This window comes from Hesperophylax consimilis, chromosome 13 (assembly GCF_061612785.1).
Source record: "Hesperophylax consimilis isolate HC1 chromosome 13, BYU_Hcon_1.0, whole genome shotgun sequence".
Classification (NCBI taxonomy): domain Eukaryota; kingdom Metazoa; phylum Arthropoda; class Insecta; order Trichoptera; family Limnephilidae; genus Hesperophylax; species Hesperophylax consimilis.
This window is the reverse complement of record NC_142848.1, coordinates 9,454,886-9,482,679: the sequence shown is the minus strand read 5'-3', so window position 1 is coordinate 9,482,679 and position 27,794 is coordinate 9,454,886. Positions and strand designations below refer to the sequence as shown.

The following is a 27,794-nucleotide window of genomic DNA, read 5'->3' as shown; positions in this document are numbered from 1 at the left end:
CACTAAACTATTTTGGGGCCAGTTAGCTAAAATAATGTCACATATATATTTATGCATAATAGATGTGGGAAGGTATGCCTTTGATTTTAAATCGAAAATAAATTAAAACAGCACCGATAATATTTATTGTGGACAGAACGCATCTAATAGGTAATTAAAACAAGAACATAGACGCGATAAAATTAAAATAAAATTAAGATAAAATTCAGTACACATTTTGTTATTTAAAGGATAATATTTTAATACTAGCAGTTAAAAACCCGCTCCGCGGGTTTTTTTCTGCTAGGCCCTTCGGGCGGCACTTGGTTGGGCTTCGCCCAGTTTAAGTGATACTAACAACAATTATATTTAATAGGTAGATATTAGGTCATTCACAGAGAGAGGGTGAGTATATATTGTTAAATCACGGAACAGGAAGGAGTTTAGGCATATAAGAATGACAGTTGTTCGGCTAAAACTTTACCTTTCCCGAATAATTGCCTAAATGGCTAAATGTAAATTAATATAGGTAATTATTCGGAATCGCTGGACACGGAAAAATACGAAATATTTTTAAATAATACCTTCTGATTTACCTTAATTACTATAAAAGGAATCGAACAGCATTTGGGAAATTTTTAATTTTAGCTTTTTAATTTTTAATTACGTAAAATGAAAATTCGCTTTCGCTGTATGGGATAACAGCCTGAATAATTTATGTTGATAACATTTTCTTTTGTCGGTATTCCTGAAATGAACGGCTAGAGACAATTGAAAAACGTAAATTAAAAAGTTATAATGTAATACAATATTCCGGCAAAATAGTGCCTACTTAAAAAACACAAATGATTTATTTCGCTATTATTATCATTATTATTTTATTTAACCTCACCTATAATAACCTAACCTAACCTACAATAATCCAGCCTAACCTATAAAAATCCAACCTAACCTATAATAACCCAACCTAACCTAACCCGTAATAACCTAACTAACGTTACCTAACCTAACATAACCTGACTAATCCTAACCTATAATAATCCAACTTAATCTAACCTAACCTATAAACTAACTTGAACTATACTAATCCAACCTAACCTAACCTAACCTAGCACCCAACCTAACCTATCCTAACCTATAATAACCTTTTTTTAAATATTTCCTTACTTGTAAAAGAAACCAAAATACCTTTATTTTATTTTTCGAGCTTGGCTAAAATAGTACCACCTACCTAGTATTTGCATAGAGTAAATGGTAAAAATTCTAGCCACTCATATCAGGAATACCAAAAAAAGAAAATATCATCAATAGAAATTATTCCGGCTGTCATCCAATACAACGAAAGCGAATTTTAATTTTACGTAATTAAAAAATGCTAAAATTAAAAAATTCCCAAATGCATTCAGATTCCTTTTATATTAATTAAGGTAAATCCGAAGAATTATGTCCAGCGATTCCGAATAATACCTTAATATAATGTATATTATATACCTGGCAAAATGATTGTTTTATTAAACATATAAGTACATGTCAGATTAGAGATTTGTTGACTAATTTTACAATCAACGAAGCGTTTCTATCTTCCGATTGTCTTTCATGTTATTTTATTGAGTTGGCAGTGCCTATACTTCCGCGTATTGTTAACTTCATGTCGGTGTTCTGTCAAATAGTGCGAAATTATTATTTACGTAAATAATATTAAATATCAATATTTTTCAAAATCGTACATGCAAAGACTTGTTGTTTATTGTCATTAAGTTGAATCAAATGTTTGTTTTATTTGTAAATGCGTATTAAAACTGTAGTTTCACGTAAATAATTACCGTTGTTTGAATAAATGAAATTGTACGTATTTGTATATCGCTCTTATGCGCTCTGTCGGCCAATAGCAAAACTACTCCAGCGGCCGGTAAAGGAGGGATTGACATTTTTAAGGAACCCTGGAATGTCTGATTCTTGACAGACGTCAAATATATAAAACGTAATTGTGGATAATTTTTACTGTAATGTAATTAATCCAATGCATTGTGAACTTTCTAAAACATATTTGCTTCGATATTATCTAAAAATTATTTGAGCAGAAAAGATGCTTTTGAAGAAATCTGCGGATCCTATTTTAGTATTAAATCGGGTCATAATTTTGAAGTTAGCGGAATTTAACCGAAACAAACAATTTAAATTTGACCAATCAGAGGGCCTACATCGTCCAGACGCTAGGACAATAATACTATCAGATTATAATCAAACATAATTATTTTCGCTGTCCCTCATGTACGTTAGTTATTCCTGCGTGTAAACTGATTCAATGAATTAAAATTTGCTTAGCATTTGAAATTAAAACTGATTGAAGAATTCAGACAAACTATTAATAAATATTTTGAACGGGAAATTATTTAAAATGCAATTTTCAAAATTCCAACTGATTTGTCAAGAATTCAAAACTCGTGACGTCATTGGCCAGCGCTAAAATTAAATAAAAACTAACGAAATTGAATTATCATTATTATCTCAATTTGGGAGGCTGGTTTGGGAACCGCCGCACCGGGAACCATTTATTGGATAACCTACACTTCTAACGTAGGTCATCTAAAGTCGTTCGCTACGTTTGGTGATTTAGCAGGGGTGCCCGGATCGGATTTATCAGCTTAGGTGTATTCAGGATGTTTCTGCCTACCAGCGAGAAGCTGGTTTGACGTCTCCAACTGGTCTCTCGACCCATCGCCCTGCGCCGTAGTGGGAGGGATATATTTGTACGTCACTCGTGAACTCACTGATCCCTAGATTCCCACCCCACCCTCATTAACAGAGCTCTTCATACTCTAAATAATATTTGTCTTAACTCTAACATTGATATTTTTTCGGATTCACTGCCCAAATTCAAACGTGGCACAGACACACAAACACACACCCTCTCACACACTCACACACACACACACCCTTGTTTGTCCAATCCCGATTTCGAGGACTTCAACTGGCTACCCGAATTCGAGGTCCTGTTATATTATATAAAGTAGACATGTATTCTACACTTATACGTATACTCAAGTTAATCGTGATCGTTGCTGTCTATTCGGTTTCATCATACACCCGGTAAGCACCTAGAAAATGGTCCTCAAAGAACCGGAATACACAGCCGGTAACTGAGGACTTCCCATATCCGAGGCCTGTCCACGTATTCAGGATTACACATACGTAAAATACACGGATCTCGGAAGGTCCTCGATTTAGTGGTCTATAGTTTTTGGAGGTCTTGGGTCCTCGAAATAGTGTGGAACGAATTTCTTACACGTATCTTGGAAGCGTCGCGGCTCGTCCTAACGTAGCAACAAAAGTATACGCCTCATCGTATTGCTAAATATTTTATTTAAAATATGAATTTGCACAAAACTTAAAAAAAGGTTCAAAATAAAATTGAATTGCCTATCTAAATATATGAATTTGGTAAGAGATCATTACGGCTGACACCCGACAGGCAATGCACCCCTCCACCCGCGCGCCCGGTGGCGTATTTCCTTTTCCGTGTTCAATAGGAGGCAGTACTGCCTCGAAACCCGCACGGGTTTGTAACGCCATTCTCCTTCCAAACCCGTGTTCAATACGAGGCACGCGTCCTCCTACTGAATACGGGTTTGTAACGCCATTTCTTTTTCCAAATCCGTGTTCAATACGAGGCATGCGTTGTCCAATCGTTTATAATTACCATGCGCATTAATTGAGCACTATGGATCCATGTTTGTTTCGAGACATTTTTTGTATGTGTAACTTGTTATGTATTAAGGATGGGCAATAAAACGCATAATCTAGGAACCTTTTTAATTAGGTATTTATTATTTATTAACGCCCTAGTGGGCTTTTGTAATTGTAAGAAAACAAGACAAATGAATGCAATAAATTTTGTGTAAATTATTTAAATATTAATACGATGATTTGATATATAATACTGCTATTAGCCTGAAATATTCAAGCCCAGTGGCAAAGAATTACTAATATCTTGGAAAGGAATTCAAATGCTCAACATGCAAAAATTCTCACCAAGTTTGGATGTGATTTGTCAAAGCTTAATTTGAGTATACTATCATTTATGCCGGCGTGGTCTAGTGGTATACGCTTTTGACTACAGACCCGAAGGTCGCGGGTTCGAACCCGGCGTGCGCAAATAAATTTTATTTGATTAATTTGTGTTATTTCACAATTAATTAATTTAAATAATATATAGTATATTTGCGGCACGTTCCAGAGTGGAAGATACTCTCAGTATCGCCCTGGTGTAAGACACCATTCAGAATTGAAACGTTGCTTGAAATGGCTTTAGCCGTGTTTGGTGACCAGATCTGAATAGCCAGGTACTTCCCCACCTTCCTCTTCCCCATCTCCCTCCCCTCCCCAATACCCTCTGCCTCACAACATACTCCAATTGGGGATACCATAGTCTCACTGGCTCCAGACGGGAGCAGTTGGGACTCTTGTGCGTTATTACTTTAAAAAAATATATATATATATTGTGGAAAAAAAATAGCCGGCAAAGATCTCGAAAAATTAATGTACAACCTATATCGATCGCTCGCCGCAAAGAAAGGGTCTATCATGCGGCTACAGGAAGGATTCAATCAGGACGACCAGCCTAGTCTTAATAAATTGATTAAGAGAAAACGTATTCACAAAATTGCATTAAATATTGATGATAATGAACCTCCAGCCAAAAAATATTTATTTAAAAAAAAGTATATTATTATGTTTTTATTTGTAGGTACCTAGTTATGTAGATTACCTCACATAACGTATACATCTTTGAATGTAGTTTTATTTCTATCCTTGGTTTTTAATAGGTACAACTCGTCATATTTTATTTATTTTAATCTCTATTATAATGTTATATACCTGACGAGTAAATAAAATTATTATTTATTCTGTTTTATTGGTTTATAACGCAGAAATTGTGAGCACACACTTACTTTTTTATGTTATAATTTATTCAAAATTATGATTTTCCAAAATTATGATTTTTAATCCAAAATTATTATTACAACTATTCAAACAAATATAATTTTAAAGTTCATAATAATCTCAATACTCAATTATAAACATGCGAATGTATGAATAGATATACTTGATGTTAATAATTTTGATCTATTCTACTTAAAAACAAGTCACCTTTTTTACACATTTTTAATCTCATGTCTCATAGAAATCGTTGTATCTCCCTTACTTTCATGGTTCATGGTTAGGATATGATCTTAACGGTGTTAAAAAGAGAAAAAATCACGCTTTATAAAAAAATCTAAAAATTTACCGCAAAATAATTAAGAAGTCCAACATAAACGAATCCTAAGTTTCCAAACGCTATTTGAAAAAATAATTATGTACTTTGAGCATTTTATATTGATTATTTTTTATATGGCACGACAAAAACTGAGATGACAATATCGTTTATAATACATTAGTCTATCACAATATGAATGCGTTTTTTTTTCATTATCAGTAATTTTAGTTACAAAAATCGTAAGATCAGTCATTTTTAAAACTTCCTTATGCTGGCATGCAAAATACTTATATTTTTAAAATTAAATATTTATTTTGAATTATAAAATTTGAAAGGACATTTCATAACCTTTCCAAAACGGTTATTAGTTTTCGGATATATTTAGAAATATTCTATTATTGGGATTTTATTACAAAACGGCAATATTTTAAACCTCTCACAAAATACTGTCGAGGCCCAAGGAATTACATAAAATGTTCTATATTATTCTTTACCTTATGAGTACTTCATATTTTTTCCCTTTTTATGTAACCCACATTAAATAATTGTATCCTGTATCTAAATACTAGATTTTCCATACATACATACTTTGTTTTATATTATGTCTTATATTAATCAATCAAAATAACAAAAGTACATGGTTCTTTTTTATTTTTTTTTCAACATTATCTCAGTGTACTTCTAATAACAACTGTATCATTTCAGCGATAATATTTCTAAGTACTCACATTCTTATTTTGTCCTTAATACTTAAAATAATTTTTCCCTTCTGTGTACCACTGCATACTTATAATACAATGTATCACTTTAATGTTAAAGCCTATTATGGCGTTTATATTAATAAATAAATAGTTTCTTTTATTTTTCATTTCAGGCTAAGAGCAGTATTATATATTGAATCATCGTATTGATGTTTTACTGATTTGCACTAAATTTAATTATATCTGTACTTTTTGTTTCTATATTATAAAATAAAATAATAAAAAAAATAAAATAACTTTTACTTTTCCAGAACTTCTTCTCCTTCCTTTCCTTAAAAAAACCCTCCACACAGCATACTAAAATATAGCATAGGCCCTGAGGGAAATAATTTAGTTCATGGCCTCATGTGTCGAGTTAAGAAAAAATCATAATGATATTACTTATTATCAAATAGGATGCATGATATACGCAACAAGCTTGGGATTATCTAGATATATTGACTGACACCATTTATAGAATTAAGCGTAATCTTTACAAGCAATTTATTGAATTCCACAAATTATAGTTGGTAATTTAGTTTTAGTGATGTGTCTTATATGTAGTATTGTTCTAGTTTCACTAACAATAACATGTTTCACTTATATTTTTTCACGTTTTGTTTATCAGTTTAATGTTATTTCATGCTTTAAAAAGAATATGTCTAATTTTCGATAGCTCACTGGGTATATTTTGTTCTTATAATCCATGTAAGAGCCGAGCTGGGCGTAAAACCAAATTAAATAAAATTACATATAACAAAAAAAAACGCTCTTCATAAATATAAGTACACCGTACCGGTTTTCGCAAAATGTTATACAACTAAATTATATTTGGTTTTACGCCCAGCTCTGCTGATTTCAGTAAATTTATAACAATAGAATAAAGAATATCAGAAGAAGTGCACTGTGGGCGTTTATCGTGATGCAAATATATGCCTAATCGAGGCGTAAATTTCCAATTCAAAACCATGTTTACGAAATTCAAACGGGATGGTGATCTACAATGTCAGTCGAATATAAGTGAAAAAGTAGATCGCCGGACTATTGTGCTAAACGGAACTTTTGTTTCCATTCAAATTTGTATGGTAAGCACTTCTGGTATTATTCTTTATTCTATGATAACTACCCACTTGCTATTAAATTAATGTTTTCTAATCAGCTAGCAGTTATAACAGAAGTCAAGTCAAATAAACAATATTAATATAATATAACAAAATAATGTTACGTGAAATGCCATTTTTTAATACAAATGATCGAATGTTTATTTCATTATAAAGAGGAAGGTATGCCGTTAGTAGTGAAAAATAACATCAGTCAAACGACCACCACGACCATGCCTACAGGACCATATCTTTTTCATGAAATGTTCCATAACTAAATCGCAAAGGAGCTGCCTTATGTCCTCAATAGCCTCACGAATTCCATCTTTGAGGTCTTAAATCGACGCTGGGCTGTTGGCGTAGACCTTCTCTTTCACGTGGCTTCAAAGGAAGAAGTCACAAGGTGTTAAATCACAAGACCTCGGTGGCCAATTATGATCACCTCTTCGAGAGATAACACGGTCCGGAAACTTTTCCCGTGAAAGATAAATGGTTTCGTTGCTTCTGTGGTACGTAGCGCCGTCTTGTTGAAAGTAAACGTTGTCCAGATCAATACCATCCAATTCCAACCATAAAAAATCATCTTATGGCCGGAATTAAATACACATAACACCTCTTATTGGAAAACCCTATATAAGTATGTTGTGGGCCTGTCCGTATGTCCGAAGTAAGATTAATTTTTCCTAAGTTCTACTGAAAATCGCCAAACATTTTGTAATGGAATTCCTAATTATGATTGGCAAATTTTCTGTGGCAAAGAAGTCGGAAGATGTTTGTCTTTGATTCTTTAAATCTGCGTAAATTACAATTCTATTGATTTTCTTTTCAGTGGGGCCAGTTTACACAACAGAACGTAACGTCTTTCTTAATCTTGGACTTGACTTAACTCAGCTCCCGGGGCGTTTTCTAATAGAAAGGTAATAGAACTTTTAACCGCGGAAAGTTCGAACACGTCAGCAGGTTTACCTTCAACAAAGAGAAAGCATTTGGTTCGCCTAGATAAAGCGGGGCTAATCAAAGATTAGTTTTGAGAATTAAATTTTCACCGTGTTTGCTAATAAATATTCTTTTGTGGTGATTTAAAAAAGAAACATTGCTCGAAAATTACGCTTTATAGGGCGGAATTATTAAAATTATCTTGAAGTTGTGATGTTTTGAATAATAAATAAAATACATACGATAAATAATAAACGAACGTGCTCAAAAAAATTTTTTTGTTTAGACAACGACGGAAGATTTATGGACAGACAGGCCTGGAGTAAACAGATTCCCACGGGAAAGGAGAGACCGGAGGGACAGTCGAGTTTTGAACTTGGGTGCATTGACAGCCCCGAGAAAGGGATACAAATCAGAAGTGTTGTTTGAAATTGCAGTTAATTATTGAATTCAAATGGTATTAGAGAATATTGCGGAATATTGAATTAAAGTGAAAGATTATTGATCCGGTGTTTGTGTGAAGTGAAAGTGGTTCGACTCAGTGGGAAAACAATTAATAATAATGACAATAATAATAATTGGATAATTTGTAGAGCGCCGTTTTGTAAAAAACCCACCTCAGGGGCGCCAGGTGTTGTGCAATCGCGATTGTGTTATAAAGTTGTGTTGATTTAAACGTGATTTCGTATACAGTTCGAACTAGATTGCTTGTCTTAAAACATGAAAATAATAAAAATAATGATTGCGTTTTTAAAATAGAGTGAATGTACTTAAAGGCAGGAAGTGTTTAATCGGGCTAAGTTATTGATTTGGCGAGATGGCATTCTATCCACGGAGACCGAAAACCAGAGAATCAAATAGATTATTAACTGTGGGTTCGAATCCTAACAGATTAGGGAGGTACAATTTTATTTACAGGAATATTTAATTACCCTTTTATAAGCGTAGGGAGGAGGTCGAAAATTAAAGTGATTTAGCTATATAGTGTAACCAGGTAAGCTTCACGCTGAGAATGAGAGGTGCCTAACTGGGTGAGTTTTTTTATATTATTTATTAAATTTCAGAGGACCTTTTTAAAAGACGGATACAACCGAGGTACAGGAACTAAGTTTACGACACCTGCCGCCCAAATAATGTTATCATTAACAGGGATGTGCTAGGCGAACCGTCAATCAGCTGTGAGCGAGAGACGAGTCAACGACCTTTTCATATATAGGACAAGGCGCGGTGTACAGTCAGTCAAAGGGGAAGTTTTGCTAGCGTATGCCGTCCCAAATTGAAAGCGATCGGATGCAACCAGACGGAACAAAATGAAAACTTTTCTTCTGTTATTTGACTTTCTAATTTAATACTTTTCATCTATTGTTTGACTTTCTAAGTTACGAGTTGGGATGCACAAAAACAAATCTAAAGTCAAAAGAGGGAGATGGTAATCTCCGAAATAAAACTACCAACCGAACAACTTTTCTCAACAGGTATCTTTCGAGAGGTAGGCAGCCTCTTTAAATTAAATGCAAAACATCAAACCAATTATCCGTTTATACCTTACCTGAGAGGATAGGTATTCAGTAGGAGTTACCCATACCTAATACACGAGGATGCTAGTAACCTCATAAAATAATTACTAGAACCGAATTTTAAAATACAGACAGTCCTCATCCTAAATTTGGCATTTCGAGTAGACCTTACATATATCTCACATGATAATTGGCTGAATGGGTAGGCACACAACCTATCGTTAATAAGCAGGCAAAATGTCGACAAGATCGTCGTGTGTTACCTATGTATTGACCTAGAAAGGGATGTAAATCCCCGACGGCGTGGGAGTTACAACGTTTTCTGGAGGTGGCACGTAACTTAGGACCTTGCGTGTCACATTTTCGCGACTAGATTCGTGACAAGGGATGTCATGGTTTTCCCCTTCTACACTCAGTAAAGTAGATTTTCCTGGAGGTGTTTGAGATTGGGGCAATTCTGAAATTGGTGATGAGACCTGGTTTTCTTTATTCTGGCGTGAAGGTTGCCGATTTGGAACAAGGGGAGACCCGGCCGGTTGTGATATCCAGACACGCAGATATCGATCGCCTTGCTCAAATTATCATCCATCAGTTTTGTTTGGTAAGAGGAGGAGTCAATCTTAGCTTGAAAAAAAATTCATTTCCTTTCCTCTCCTTCCCCTCTAAAAATATATACATGGATGGCGCCGACAACTAACACCATAAACTTATCGTATGTATATCACATATATAAAATCTAACACTTTATTATATTCACATTACCCTACGATAGGTAGAATCGAGTAGCTAGTGGGGGGGGAGCAGGCGACTTAGAAGATAAGGTTTATAAAATGGTTTTAAAACACAGCGGTAATGGATTCAACTCACTCTATCTCAAAAGAACCAAGGGATACCACACATACATAAATAACTAGGTTTCTAAACCGAGAAACAAAAAACCAACACAACGTTCGGTGAAGCCTTTTTATACTGAACCGTCACGTGAAATGAGTACGTTCAAGGTCGTACGTCACGTAGACAAACTAGGATGTACACTCTTGAAGGGGTGTGTAATAAAGAAAAGACGGCAGGGAAGACCTTCCCTCCCCGGATATATATATATAACCAAAGCCTTATGGAAAAGTTACCTACGGGACTTAAGGAAAATTATCGTAGAAAGAAGAGAAGGAAAAGTTTGAAGTAGAAAGGGCAGACCATTACAAAGTTTAATGATTTTTAATATAAAAAGGTTTGCATTTTATATATCAATATTTGATTACAAATATGAATGCTACCGAAAGCATTTTTTGAGCTATTAGAAATTCAAAAAAATATAAACGAATAACGAAACCTCACAAGAGCACTCCTGTCTGTACAGTGTAGGCGGGGGAGCTATGGCGCCAGTCGGTTGGGCAGCGTTGTAAGGCGGGTTAAGGTATGGGCTGTATGAAGGGCTTTATTAATGTGGGTCTTAAAGAGGCCCGGATTGTATGAAGGAGGAAAAAAATGCCGGTAGCTCGTTCCACTACAGAAGAGTCGAAGAATCGATTATTCTATATCGCCCGGAACGCACGTCTTTTTTGTCGCGCTAAAATTTTGTTTCTGTTTCCTATTATCAGCGCTTGATAATTAACCGAAATGGGTGACAGTAACGAAATTTTGATTGGGCTTCACCTACTAACGAAAACGACTGAAAGTTTGAGTGACAAAATGTTGTTTTTTGAAAGGGAACAGAATTCCCTTAAAAATTTACTGACAACGTATGTCGGTAGTGTTAAAATGTGTACATGTACATGCAGTGTCTCTTCGTCGAACGCCGCAGGTCCGATCCCCCCGGACCCGCGCGTCTTGCCTACCGCGCCTGCCGCCGCCGCACAAGCGGTCACTACTTTACTACGCTCGCCCCCCTCCGCCCCGCAGCTCCCAACGGGGCCCAGCGACGTACAGACAAACAGAGCGGCTAGCCCACCGCCTGCCTCAACCCAAGCTGCCTTAGTCGGCTGCCCCAACGCTCGTAAGATTACCACGAGATCTGCTACAAAAAAGGGCAAATCGGAAGTAGACCCTCAACCTGCTACAACATATGCTTCAATGGCATCATCTGTTCCAGATCCATCGGTTCCGATGTCCGGCCCATCTAAACCGAAGAAGATGTCATCTCCCGTTGCCCAACCTACCGATACTATAACATCGAAGACTGCAGAAACCGATACAGCAGAATCCAAATCGGAAACAGAAGCCTATACCTCCACTTCGGCTAACCCCAATTGGCGCCGAGTCACGCATAGGAAAAAAAGACGACCAGTACTTCATGGTACCGCGACTGAGCATAAAAGCCTCATAGCCGTTGAAAGGCGCAAGTATATTCATGCCTGGCAATTCGATGTCAACACTACGGTCGAGGATATTGTAAATTTCCTTCTCAATATAAACAAAGAAATTTTTACGATGTTGTCAAATTGACAGCCAAAGCTGACTACGCCTCTTTCCGGATTGGAGTCCCGGAATCGAAGCTTTCATTTTATATGGACCCGAACATATGGCCAAATCATGTTGCATTCAATGAGTGGTTTTTTCGGAGAAACGTTGCAACCAATGATAAAACGAAACACTCTAAGAGTGAGAAGTAATTCTAACCTCTCTATCTATTACCAAAACGTTCGAGGGCTAAATACGAAATTGGCAGTATTTAAAAACAACCTATTTGCTCGAGATAGCTTAGATTTAATAGCAATCACTGAATCGTGGCTGAAACCAAGTGTGCATAATTCAGAGCTATTTCCAGAAAATTATGTTGTCTTTCGTCGTGACCGCCTCACACGAGCGGGGGGTGTCGTCCTGGCTGTTCGTGCTGATTCTGTAACCCATGCTGAGAGGATTTCTTCAATGGACCTCCCCGACACTGAATCCCTGTGGGTGAAGCTATCCTTGAAATCTTCAACTGTTTTCGTATGTGTGATATATGTGCCACCTCGTTCTTCAACTTCGTTATACTACAACATGTTCGAAAAAATAGAAAGTAATTATAATCTTCTCAGTGAGAAAAATATCTTAATATTAGGTGATTTGAACCTCCCTTCCTGTAACTCCAATATTGTGAACATGTTTAACTATTTTAAATGTTTCTACGGTTTGCAAGAATATAACTTGATATGTAATGATTAAAATAACACTCTGGACATAGTTTTATGTAATGCCAAGGATCTTATAAAGTGTGTTGAGAAATGTCATGACCCTATTACAAACGAGGACAAGCACCACCCTGCTTTGTCTATAAGTATTAGTGAGACTCACTCAGGTGTTGCAAATTCATGTCTAAACCCAAGTCCAATAGAAGTTCCCTCCTATCACGGAGCTAAAACCATAAACGCATGGAGATTCAACAAAGGAAATTTCCACTTATTATATGAATTGCTTTCTGAATGCTCATGGCAACCGGTCTGCCAAAGTTCAACAGATATAAATGCATTATGTACAAATTTTTACAATTCAATTTACAATATATTCGACAAGTGTATACCCATTTCCACACCTCGCACTACGGCACACAGAGTATATCCTAAGTGGTACACCAATAGTATTATTTCAAATATTAAAATTAAACATATTTTTCATAAGCGATGGAAAAAAACACGTCACAACTTGGACTATGCTAGTTTTTCAGCCTATCGCTCCATCGTAAAACATGAAATCAGTGAAGCTTTTAAAAATCATTTAACTTCAATGGAAGAAAAATTATCTATCGATCCCAAACAGTTTTGGAAGTACATTAAGGATCTCAAAAAATCCAACAACTCATTTAAGTCTATGATTCTTGACGGAGAGGAATTGACTACTGATGATAAAATCGCAAATGGTTTTGCGACCTTTTTTTCATCTGTTTACAAAAATGTCCAACCAACTCTCAATATTGACTCTACCCTTCACACTGTACAGATTGGGCCCTCATTCGACCTGGTCAGTATTTCAGAAAAAGATGTTAAGGAGGCACTCTCAAATTTAAAGAAACCTCACTCCATCGGTCCTGACAATATTCCAACATTTATACTAAAGGGTTGTTCCGACCTTTTAATACCACCATTATGTCATCTCTTCAATGTTTGCCTAAAAAACGGGATTCTCCCAGACATCTGGAGATTAACTAAAATAACCCCTATCTACAAGAAGGGAGATAAACGCGATATCCGGAATTATCGACCAGTTGCCGTTCTATGTTCCATCATGAAAATATTCGAGAAAATTCTACATAAATATATACTTAATCACGTTAATCCAATTCTTGATGACCGTCAATATGGTTTTAGACCCCAGATGTCAGTAACATCAAACCTCTTATGCATCTCAGATTTCTTGTCACAAACTCTCGACAATCGGGGACAGGTGGATGTTGCTTACTTCGACCTGGAAAAAGCATTCGACAAGGTTGACATCGACATTCTTCTAAATAAGCTAGCTTCATTTGGTTTTTCCAAAAGACTACTCTGTTTTTTTGCTTCATATTTTCGAAATCGTAGACAGTTTGTTTATTATAAGGGTTCCAGTTCTTTGGAATTCACAGTTTTTTCTGGAGTTCCTCAGGGGTCTATCCTTGGACCACTTCTGTTTCTGATTTTTATCAACGATATTGGTTCAGTCATCACACATTCGCTGTATTTACTATTTGCAGATGACTTGAAACTATATCGTTCAATAAAAAACCATCTTGACTGTATTCTCCTTCAACGTGACATTGACTGCGTCTCAAACTGGGCCAAAATAAATGGCTTGAACTTCAGTACACCCAAGTGCAATATCGTCTCGTATACAAGATCAAAGAAACCGCATGTATTTGAATATACAATCAATGAAATTAATCTCCAACACCTAAATCAAATCAAAGATCTAGGAGTTATTTACGACAGCAAACTAACCTTTCACCAACACATCGATGATTTAATAAGCAGAGGATACAGGCTTCTCGGCTTCGTAATGAGAAACTCATATCCGTTTCGTAACACAAAAACACTGACGTTATTATATAACACACTAGTCCTAAGTGTACTTGAATCAAACTCGATCATCTGGGCTCCACATGAATTAACATACACTTTACGCATTGAAAGAGTCCATAAAAAGTTTTTAAGGTTTTTATTCTCGCGGCTCTATGGACGTTACCCTTGGCTTTACCCATCGATTTATATATTAGGCATGACCAATTACCACTCCCTAGAGACACGTAGAGGTATTGCTTTGCTTAAATATTTTTTCCAACTAATAAACGGTCACTTATCTAATAATGAGATACTGGCCCAATTAAATTTTTTTGTACCAGAGTCTCACTCTCGAGGACGTCATCACAATCTTCTATATAGTAGAGCAAGCCGCACAAATTTATTAATGAACTCACCTGTGGGGAGAGCTACGTGCTTTTTGAATGCGGTAGATAAGAAATTAGATTTATTTTTTGTGTCCTATAGCGCATTTGCGAGATTTTTGGCATTGCATATACACTGCATAAATGGTACAATTATAACGTCTTAGGCTTTATTACCTGTAATTGTTATAAATAAATGTACAAATTATATATAAATAAAAAAAATAATAAAAATAAAATAAGAAGCGGCCCGTTCTCGTGAAGCCAATATCAACTGTGAACGGGTATTCCGCTCTTGTACGTCGAGTTTCACGCACGTGCACCGGAGCACCTTTAGATCAGTCCCCATTAAAATACCTGTTGAACAGACTCAGCATGCCTACATTGCGTCTGCGCATTAGAAATGGCAATCGGTCTGTTGACAATAGATTGCCAATCAGACGGACTGCCCTCCTTTGCATAAAATCAAGTAGGTATATAAATTATTGTGAGGCTCTAGCCAAGAGGTGGCTTATAAATTTCTATAGGGTTTCAGCTGGTTACTATTGAAAAATCTGCTAGCTCTTTTAGACGGCCAGTGTCTTAGATAATATTATCGTAATACACTCTCACACACATCACATTATATTTTATATCGTGTAAATTTATTTTTTTATTGTAACACATAAATCATAATGTAAATGATGTAACGTTTATTTTTTTAATAAAAAAATTGAAAAAGTGAATGCATTTTAAGGCTAAGAGTTAAATATAAAATTAGCACGCCTTTCCAGTCATCTATTTATTTGCAAAGCGTATCTTTCGATCACGTGTATAATATAGTATTTAGATTATAATCTTAGTGGGTAATATATACCTTTCACCACAAAAATATCAAACGTTAATACTAATTCGTTTATCAACTCCCTTAACTACGCATATACTGCAAGGCGCGATGCAATACGTAGTAATGCAAAATCATGTGTTTTTGGTTTGAAAATTTTGTCGCCTAGAAATGTTTCAGATACTTTAATTAAATATTGCGAGTAGAATACATCCTGGTCTTTGAAATAATCGAGTATTTTTTAGATAAATCTTTTTATAAGCCCAGAAAAAAATAATGTATAAGGCCTATGAAAACTGTTTCAAAGTTCAAAATCTCCTACTTACGAACCCATTTTCGGTTATAGTTTTATTGTATAATATGGCGATTTAAGTTATTTACAAAATAATAGAAAAACATTTAAATATTTGTGCCTGAACATCCACAAAATAAAATAAAAGGCACTTTTGGCCATGTTTTTTTCTTGCATAAATCAAAACAGATGGATGGTGTTCAGCGGGAATTTAAGCCTTATCGCCATTTACGTAAGGTGTGTTATTGATAGCGGCTGGATTCAAAATATTACACAACGTAGTGCATCGCCAACCAGTACTCAGAAGTAGCAGGTATGTTTTAAACGCACTTAAACGCAAAAAAGCATTTCACGTATATTTTTTGAAATAGCTGTTTCCTACATTTTGATTTTAAATTTAATTTAATTTATATCGTATTAGATGCTTAATCTGTATAAATATTTTGTATTATTTAAAAAAAAATATTCTGTGTTTAAAGGTACTTATACGGTTAATAAATTATACTTATATTTAACTTAAACAGGACATGGCTCCACTTTGTATGTTCCCCAGTTATCAATATTTTAATAAAATTAAATTAAATAGAAGCCGGCAAGTAATTTTCTTTCTACCACTATTGAGAATCAAAATTTTGCTTAAAAATCGCACAACTTTTCTTTTCACCATATTAATGCCACGCTTCCATTAGCATGACAAAACAGTACAGGAATGGCATAATCCCACTTGCTCCGGCAGCAAAAAAACATTGAATGTCTCCCCCTATCACGAATACCTCACCCTCCCTCTGATATAAATAAAACAGTACTTTTTCATTAAAATATTTTATGTAAACCGGTTTGAAAATTTTAAAATCAACGGTAAGCACCAAATTAAATTTTTTTAGTTGATGAATTAGTAACTTCCCGAAGAATTTCTCTAAAAAAATCTGAGAATTTAGTAATACGTTCATCAGAAATAATATGCATTGCGTATGCTCACTGAAAAGTTTCTGGCAAAAAACCAGAAACTTTTCTGTGCCTTTGTAGATCTACAAAAAGCATACGACCGAGTCGACAGGAAAAAGCTATGGAAGGTGTTGTCCAAGTATGGAGTGAATACAAATCTGACTCAGACAATCGCGTCTCTGTATGAGGGAAGCGTTGCATGTGTAAGGGTGAACGGTGATTTTACGGGGTGGTTTGATATCACAAAAGGTGTTAAACAAGGCTGCGTAATGTCACCCTGGTTATTCAATCTTTACATGGATAATTGTATGCAAGAATTGAAAGAGGTGGGATTGGGCGCGAATTTGAATAATTTGAAAGTATGTTGCCTGTTGTATGCTGATGATGCGGTGCTGATTGCTAATAGTATAGAAGATCTGCAGTCTCTCGTGTCTAGAATGAACGAAGTATGCATGAAGAATGAGTTAATGATGAATGTAAGTAAGTCTAAAGTAATGGTGTTTGAAAGAGGGAGTACGAAAACAGTGTGCAATATAATTGTGAATGAGGAATACTTGGAGCAGGTGGATGAATTTGTGTATTTAGGAAGCATGTTTACGAGTGATGGGAAGGCTGACAGAGATATTGAAAGAAGAGTAAATGCAGGTAACTCCATTAATGGAGGACTGAACGCAGTTGGCGCTAACAAAAAATTGTCCAAAGAAGCGAAGTTAGCAGTCCACAACGGAGTGCTGGTACCTACCTTGATGTATGGAAGTGAGGCATGGAACTGGCAAAGAAAGGATGAAAGTAGATTGAATGCTGTTGAAATGAGATCCCTGAGGCGTATGTGTGGTAAAACCATGTTTGATCGTATGAGGAATGTGGAGATCCGCAAAGAGTGCAAGGCGGATGTAAGCGTAATGAGTAAGATTAAGAAAGGGACGCTTAGATGGTTTGGGCATGTAGAGCGAATGAGCGAAGATAGGAGTGTAAGGAGGATATATGATGCAAATGCGAATGGTAGCAGAAGTCGGGGACGCCCGAGGAAGACATGGCACGATCAAGTGAATCAGTACTCGAGTCGGGCCATGTCAAGAGTCAGAATAATAGAAGAGTATGTATAAGACGATGTATGAATGTGAATGAGGCAAGGAGTGTGTGCCAAGACCGAGTTGTTTGGCGGTCCGTCCTCTCTGCCTACCCCTGCGGGGAAACGGCGTGATGGTTAGTTAGTTAGTTAGTTTTAGAAATAATACAAATAAACCCTACGGAAAGATCAATTTTTTATGCCTGCTAGGGCAAATTCGACTGTAGGCCCTTACAACGGTCCGCAAGAGAAATATTTTTTTAAATCACTTCTTCACTGATTCCCACTTTATTTTGGAGATTTGGTAGGGCGAATTCAACCTTAGGTCTGTCCAATACACCAAGGTCGCGCATCACATATTTTTTGCCTGGCTTCTTCACTTTCGTCGTTAAGATTTTGACTTAATTTTAGGGTATTGTCCCATCCAACCCAAATAATATTATTGTGTTTAAATATAGGACTCTGATAAAAAATATGGTCACCCACGGATATTTAACTCTAATCCTGATAGAACAGGACTTAACAAAATTGAAATTTTAACAAACACCAATTATTATTACCTAACGATCTTTGAATTCGTTACGTTAATGAATGCATATTTTGACACGAAAATACCTGACGCCTGTTCAAAATTGCGCTTTTCACCTTTCTACGTATAGCTGCATTACATTTATTTGTGAGGCGGTTATGGGTACCGCCGCGTGGGAACCATTTAGTGGATAAACACCTCTACCATATGTCATCCCAAGTGGGTTTCTACGTTTGGTGACTTAGCAGGGTTCAAAGGGTGGGATGTTTTCAGAGCTTAGCGGCGGATGCGCCTGCCCAACAGCTGCGTGACTTATCGTCTTGCATTGTAGAGAGAGGGATGGATTCATACGTCCGTCACTCCTGGACACCCTTAGATTCTTACCCACCTCTTATACATTTTTCTTTACGGAACTTTTTCTCCTTCCAAGCCTTAAAAAGGCCCTCCACACAGCATCCCCTAAGATGACATAGACCCTGAGATAAATTATTTTCCTCATGTCTTTCTGTGTGGGGTTAATGTATATATAAAAACACTTCTAACCTTGCTGGTATTTTTTTTGTTTAAATCGGTACTTTTTTGGTTTCCGCCGCCCCCAATGGTTTAGTTAAATAAGTCGTTCCGTATTTTTAAGTGTACCTACCTGTAATAATAAATAATTTAAAAAAATGTTTTTCAACCACTTTACTGATTTTCATACTACAGTCAATGTATAATACCAACCATTTCAAGTTACTACCATTGGATCAAGGATCCCTAGTATGTATTATTTATTTATTTATTAATCTTAAGTTAGCTCACATCTTCGTGTGTGCTAATAGTTTTATAAACATATAAACATGTACATTGTTTGGCAAACATAATCTTTCTTTAAATATTTCAATAAAGTCACAAAAAAAGAAACATTAATAATTGAGATAGACATATTTTCTTAATTCATTTTTGAACTTATTAATATTTTCTATCACAGCAATTTCCTTCGGGATTTTGTTATAGAGTTGAACGGCCTGGTACATCAGAGATTTTTGGGTGCTTGTTTTTTTTCTTGTTGGAAATCTAATTTGCTTAGAATTTCTCATCCCGTGTCCGTGTATCTCGTTATTGTAATTTATTTTTCTTTTCAGTTCCTTAGACATCATCCCTAAGTTAATTTTATGTATAAAAATAAGTACCTACATTCAAATACACAGTTTGCTTCACCGTCAAAATATTCAGCTCCTTTAACATGTCTCTTATCCGTGTGTATATGTTGCGCTTAAGTATTATTCGAATTGCTTTATTTTGAAGTATTTTTTTCATTTTCTCTTTATTGCAGAGAAAAATTATTGTTGCAATCATAATACGGTTTCAGGCTAAAATTCTGTTACACATAGATTATACACCATTGTTTACTCTTATGTTGTGTTATCTGATGTTTTTAATATGCTTCTATTGAAGTTTAAAGCTGTACTAATAAAACATCTTAGCAGTAGATATTTTAACGGTGTCACTACATAACAGGTTTTTGCTTTTGTTTGTTCTTTATTTCTTTCATTAACATTAAATTAAAGCATATTCTTTTATCTTGTTTACTTACATATTCTTATTTATTTATAATTTTTCCTGTTTTTCTTCTTTTTCTTGTACTATGACCCTCAATAACTATCATTTATGTTAATGGCGTTCGTGCTATTAATTCTTAATAGCACAATACCTTAGTTTCTAGTAGGCTTTTATACTTCCGAATCTGAATTATTACAATATAAGCATGAATATGAATATTAAAAAGTGGTTTTAAAAAACAAAGTCTAGTTTAAAAATGTATAACAATATAATTCAGGGTGTCAGGGGGTAAAGTGCGCAAACTACGTGGGTACATGATTTTAGAGGATTCTACGTGATTTTAGAAGTAAAAACAAAAATAAACTTGTTTTCGAAATTCCAATTTTTGAAGGTAGTTTTTTAATAAAAAAACTGAATTTTTTGGACGGGAAAATAAATATTATTTATTTCATGGAAAAATATGTAAAGGAAATTAAACATTCGAATTTTGAAAAAAGTTATTTATCTTTTTCACTTTTACCGTCATGTACTTGTTTACCCCCAAACACCCTGTGTAATTACTAGATAAGGTAGAGTACTAAAAAAACTAGTCCACTGTACTTTTGTACCTATCTAAAAAGTAGTTTGTAAGTAACTAACGTTTTAATTTATTACATAATATCAGTCAAGCTATGACGTGTTCACCCTGTCCCCAATTTTTATATTATAACCACAAATCTGAAACCCGGGCAATGCTGGCTTTAGTTCTTAGCTTACGCCCTTACACTTGCTTCGTTTCAAGGAATTATCTGCATAATATAATATTACAAAAACATTAAAATAATCATGGTAAGCTCACCACACAGTGTGTTCGCGTTCCATCCATTTTATGATCAAACTTGGATATTACGTGTCAAAGAAATACCTTTCGTTAGAATTTTTACAGGGGTATCGAATTACTTCTGTGTGGTTAGTATTATTCTTCTTTGATGTGGAACTCAAAACATGAAGCATTTTGGGAATCATATTTAACAGTATTTAAAATTCAAATGTCGTTATTTATGATGTTCCAGAAAGTTTGTATTTACAAGAAACATTTTATTACCATCAACTTTCATTATAAACTTGTATTGTATGTTTTTATACTGTTACGAACATGACCGGACACACTTATTTATTATAATTGTAACAATTAATTTATTTTTGAAACCTCATCGATGTTCCTACTGCTCCCATCAGCCAGACTATGGCATCCCCGATCGGGGTATGTTTTGAGACTGAAGTTAGTGGGGATGGGAAGGAAAAATGGAAGAGAAATCCGGGGAAGTACCTGGTAATTGAATTGAATTGAAATCCGTTATAGTGATACACTTTTTTTAATATTTTAATTTTGAACTTTACCGGTTTAAGCCAATTGTGGTCATCTTAAGAGTAGTCCAATTTATTTCTAAAATTTCTAATTATTAGGTTATTACCCATGGGCAGGCATAATTACCCCGATTCAATATATTAATGTACGGTTTATCTAGGAAATACCTTAGTTGCATTGTTTTTATCCATTTACTAATTATTGTAATGTATTTATTCAATGTTATATACATAAACGCCAGTTTAATAAATAAATGTACCAGTCTGAAGATGGTCATAATAGAAACCGGTAACGGTCAAAAATAAAACAAATGGAAAAAGTTTTAAATGGTTTCAAAATTTAATTTGTCCAACAGTAAGCTTACACCTCAATCTTACTATGAATTTAATTGTACGGGCTCGATTCAATTAGGCGTCACGTATTTAATTCAGTTGAATATTTATATAGACGATCGGAAGCCCTGAATCTTAATTAATTTTCTCCTGGTAGGTAGGTAAGAGAGCTTTCAACATGAACACATCTGGTTTATAAAGAATTAATCATTTGTGGTGGTTTATTAACTACTATATTTTATCTGGTTAAAAAAAATTAATGAAAAAGCATACTTAAACTCACACGCAATTAGAACCACGTCAAACATTATAGGTGAATTAAGTTAGTAGTACAAGCTATACTACGTAGGAGAAATAAATTTTCAACAGTAACTAAAATGTTAAAGGAACTAAATTGGCTAACGGTAAAACAGATTCTGACATATAGCGCAGTGATATTTATACATAATATAATAAAAATCTATTACCAAAATACCTTTTAACCGAAATTATTTACAACAAGGATAAAACACAAGAACGTTCATTGAAATAAAGCTACCAAAAAAGGACAAAGCCACTACACAAAACTGTTTACATGCAAGTCATCACCAAGTATTGATACAATTGATAGATTCAAGCTGGACTGCAGGAGCCATATTAATCAAAAAAATGTAATAAATAGTAATTATTTAATAATGTAGGTACGTACACAAATAAAAATATAATACAAAATTGTAAACATAGAAGTACAAATGTTCATTAAAATTATTAAATAAAGCTAGTTAAAAAGTTGCTTTCATTTCTATTAATGTGGTGTTATTAACCGTTTTCCATCCTCTGAACATGATATTGTTACGCTGTTCATAATGTATACCTACCATCCTATTTGAATGTATGTTATTTTTTAAATATTTCAATAAAACTTGAGGTATAATTATTATTAAATAACAGTTGGTCGTAGGATGTGTGGTAAAATTGTTTGAAAATAAATATTATTGTCAGGTAAATAAAAACGCCCACCGGTAACCTATCAATTTATTTTAACCACGTCTGGTGTATCATTACTTTGCAAAAACTTTAACTTGACCTAAATCTACGGTTTCTATACATAAAAATAACCTCAACACAATAAAAGCTAAACGCGCAATGACGAAGCAGTGGCTCTATTCACGCCACAGAACGACAAAAGTCATCCGACCTACTACGAATATTATTTCTATGAAACAAACTTATTATATAAAATAAGGTCAAATTTACCTTTATCGGGGTTTTGAGAACGTAACAAAATTAGTAACACAAACTGAGGAAAACGTTCCGTAACTGAACAGTTGATTGCAGGAAATTCTCTACCAGTTGGTTGCCGACGGTAGATGAACATACAAATGTATGTGGCTAAGGCGCCCCAATCTTCCTGAAATGCACCGAGAGAGCAAAATGAAACCGTTAACACGATGCTCATTTTACAACGGGATGGTAACAATTTTAAAAGTTCCTCTCCCAACTCCACTTTACCGTTAGAATATACTTGGGAAATGCACATACTTCTATCAAAGCCCGTATCGCCTGTTAATAGCTTTCCTGCTTCAAGTGAGAATTTGATATCTGAAGTGGGTACCTTTCATGTTCAAGCTCTTATTTTTTCACTAAGATAAGAGTGCATCTAAAAAAAGAATATAAATTCTCAGAAACAGTAAATTACAATTTCTTTTTCTAACTAATTCTTCCAAAGAAATTTTCGTTTTAGGGATGTTTTTTAGAACTCGTTGACAATTTGCTTTTTAAATGTATTTTATTTTACAAGTAGTTCTGTGAAAGTGCCAAAAAACTGATTATCTAAATATTCATATTTAATAAATCAAAACCACAATGTTCCTACAAATTCATAAGATTTCTACCCAAGTAGATACTTAATTACCTACACACTTAATTGTTCGTCGTATATTTTTTTCATAAATTTCGAATAAAGAATTATGTAATTAAGCCAAACAAATGTCACTATATCAATAACAAGTATTTTATAATAATTAAAGTTAGGTAACAATTAATCGTTTAGGTATTTTGTATTAATGATGAATGCTGTAAGTTTCCGTGTAACCCTTCATACTACTCGTACTATGGTATATAATATATTACGTATTACGAGTATATATGTATTTTTAATGGCAAAGCAATAAGCTCGCTTCAACGATCCGCCGGCCAGGAAAACAATTAAAAGCTTGATTGGAGTAACTGGCTGCTTTGTTAATGGCATTATGATCGAATAATTTTATCAACAATAAATTTTAATTACTATTTAGATTAACATCAATTGAAATTGTAATTATTAACGAAATAGTAACACCATATAATTGTAATTACTTTTTCGATATGACATCATTTATTTTTATATGACCATTAATAAAACCGAAGATGTTACGTAATTATATGAGTTCGTTTTGTCTAACAGACTTGGAAAAAAGTACATTAATAATGTAGGTACCGAAATTTTATACTGTACCTAAATAGGTATGCATGAAGGTAAGTAATTATTTGCCTAAATATAACGTTAAATGTAAAATTGGAGAAAAAACTTTTTGAGGCAACTTTATTTTACAATTTTTTGAGAGAGACAGACATCCTAGTGAAATTTTTAAAGAGAGATTTCTGGTTTGCGAATAACCTGCAGATATTTGAGTTCCTCCTAGTAGAGGGTTGAACCCGCGACGCCTGGGTGTGAACCAAACGGTTTTATTTATTTAAATAGAAACGGCAAGACATGTGCCATTAACATAAAAATAAATTTAAAAAGCACAAGGTAAAAAGTGTAAAGTATAATATATTTAAACAATCGACCACTAAGCGATATACTGAAATATGAATGTTAATAATCAAACATTAATATTTTATTTTTTTAAATGTTCGAATCCGTTGTCTGTTTTTGCGCGCATCGTAGGATGGGTTTTTGTTGAAATAAGACCAATAAATAAATGATAGTGAATTATTTTGTCATTGTTAATTGACTGAAGAAAGAAAACGTCATTTTAATTAAGTTTTTACAAATTTTCAATAAGACTAGCAAAATGAAGCGGTCATATGTATATGAAAGGCTGAATTTCCATTGGAAGCGAGTAGGTAGATAGCAAAGAGTGCGCAAGGCCAATATGCTTCTGAACGGGAAAGACGATCAAACCACCACCCTTAAATAGGGTGAAGTTTTACTTATTTTCATACTTGTATTTAGGTTTCACATCTTAAGGGTGTTTAAGCCGTAGGTTCAAAGCGCAGACAACGCGAAAGCAAATTTTATTGTAAATGCGCAATTATTTATAGCCAAGGTAGGTACTAAGTAATTTCATTATAATTAAAATATTAATTAGTTATAGATTCTTACCTGTTTTAGGTTAAGGAACTTTTTATTGTGTCTGTATGGTCTAGGTGGAAGTTATTTAGCTGGGGCTTAGCGTGCCAGCTGAAATTATTTGTTGAAATTTTCGTGACAAAGAATCGTGACCTATTATGGTAATTTAATTTGATTAATGATTGACGGTAAGAAAAGACATTTTCTACAAATGATAATTATTTCTACAAAATATTAGATGACATGACCTAAAAAACAAATTAAAACGATTCATTTTTGCTGGAGAACATAACAAAACTATCTTAGTTCATAAAAATAATGATAGGAAAATATGTTTATTTTATTTTTTATAAGTCAAATTATTTAAGTGATTGGTCATAAATAAATGTATAAATTAATATCACTTTACAGCAATTGAATGCGCAGTCTCTAAATCTTAAGAGTGTAGCATTTCCACAACATTAAAGAAGGAATCTACCACTCGCCCATTAAAGTATATGACCCTATTCTCATCAATATAAATTTGATAAAAACAATTTCGTGAGGTGCGCGATTCGATACTGTGTCGCTATCGCTAACAAGGTTAGTAAAAATAATTTATGAAATGCTAATTGTCTTTTTTATAAATAAAAACGGTACGCTCTTTTCTGGTAACAGTACCTAGGTATGGCAAAAACAGGTATCAGATAAAAATTCATAGTCAATTAATTTATTTGGTAGAAACTGTCAATATTATTAAATAAAGTTGTTTACTTACTCAAAAATAGTCTTCTATTGAGCTAGATACATGCAAATCACAGAGTCTCTTGCTGTACAAAACCCTTCAGTAAAACTCACAGAAACGACCATAATTATTATTATTATGTATCTTCTTCCCTTCACTAACACCTAATCACTCAGAACATTTCTCACTTAACGTTATATTAAATTAAAAATAATCTTCCTGAGTATGCTGCTAAGTTATTAAATATTAGGGCTCTTAAACATTTAATTAGTAATGTAATGATTAAGCTAATGTTCAAAAGATTTGTGAAGTATTGTCTGAAACACGTAAAACCACAGCTCACAAGTTAAAAATACACTTCCAATGTCCATTTGATTTGGTGAAATCCGTTTAATTAATTATCATCTTAAATTTGACAGGCAGGTGTCACAAAAGCGTAGACCGCTACGACTTTTCGCGCCAGAATCTCGAAGCCAACTGGCCTCTACGCATAACTGGGAGGACTGGAGCCGAACATTTCCGATTGGCGGCGGACATGCCCGAACGAATCGCCGTAGCAGCTTCCCTTTGCTGACGTAATTTCTCTCACTGCTTCTTTGCCGAGCGACTGTATCTTGCTAATAAAGGTTAAGTAGTTAAGGTACATTGTAAAAAGGCCTCATCATTCCGAGGCCCAACAATTTACAGTTTTTCAGCCGGTGTTGTCTTTTAGCGTGTTGGTGTATTTTGTCAATTTTTTTTATGAATCTGGTGGCCGGTTATAAAGGTTGTATTATTGTATGTCAACTTCTCCTGACTTTTTTTTACTTTGGATACTTTATGATGTGTTTGTGGGAGGGTACGCGGGCTGCAGGGTGGTTTAATGTGACACCCGGCAGTAAAAGTATCGAACTCTCCCGTGACAATTCGCATTCGAATGTGCTGTGACATTTATGTCGGTTTGTTTTGTACTTAATTTGGCAGTAAAGTTATCTTTCTTCTCCTTTATTATTATTTATTATGGAGGGTTGGTGTAAATTTCCTTGAGGGTCTTATGTTTCCCTCAAATCGAGGGTTGATGATGGAGATTACATGCAAATTTCCGAATAACGTGTGCTGAAAACACTTTTGTCGGTTTTTGGTATTGAATTTATATCGTATCAATAAACAATTAAGATAAATAAATTACTATCTCAATTTATATAATAATTAAATTAAATTCAAATAGTCTTGTCGACCATTGCCTTCTGCGATAACCCCGTGACTACTGAACTATTTATATATTATATTATTCCGTTGAATTGTTGATTAAAGCAATACTCGTAAGTAATGAGAACAGTCGTATTTTTTCCATACACCTTTAACCCTTTTAAAACCAGAGTTTTTCCTTAGATACATGAAGAAAAAAATTAATATCTTTTTATTTTGTAAAACTAATTGCCCGTATTTTGGGTATAGCTTGTTAAGGATATCGTTGATTTTTTCTGCTAGGTAGTAATCTTTATTACTGTGACAAATTCAGTAAAAATAATGACAGATCCCGTTTTGGCTCTTTTGCTTGGACCAACATCCATTTTTATTTTTATTCAATTTACACTGTAAATTTAAAATTAAACAACTATTTGGGTGATAAGTTTTTTTTATAATTTTATATAATTGTATAATTTAAAATTAAACAATTGTTTTTTTTATAGTTTTTTTTTCATTGCTAATAAAATCAACTTTCTCTTAGGCCTGATAATAGTAAAAAATTATATTAAATATAAATTATCAAGCAAAAAAAATATTTTTATTCAACGAATAATTTCAAATGATTAGTTAAGGAGACCAAAGTGCGATGCTGAAAAGGTTAATGACATCAAATTTATTCACATTTTGTTTTTATCATAGATTCACTTATTGAAATTGTAATACTTAATCATTAAAGAAAATAATAACAACTCTCATGATGAAAAACGGAAAAGACAGAAAATAATAACGACTACCATGATGAAAAACAGAAAAGACCTAAAAAAACAGTCGCTAATATTG

At 34.2% G+C, this 27,794-nt stretch overlaps 1 protein-coding gene across 1 annotated transcript in view; it reads right to left on the bottom strand.

The window, feature by feature from the left end:
- LOC149418403 (limbic system-associated membrane protein-like) overlaps positions 1–26,246 on the bottom strand; it is a 128,889-nt gene extending 102,643 nt beyond the window's left edge. Inside the window, exon 1 of the mRNA XM_089638476.1 lies at positions 25,818–26,246. The gene's annotated coding sequence lies outside the window, so the exon portion shown is untranslated. The remainder of the gene's footprint in view (positions 1–25,817) is intronic.
- Positions 26,247–27,794: the final 1,548 nt, after the last annotated feature.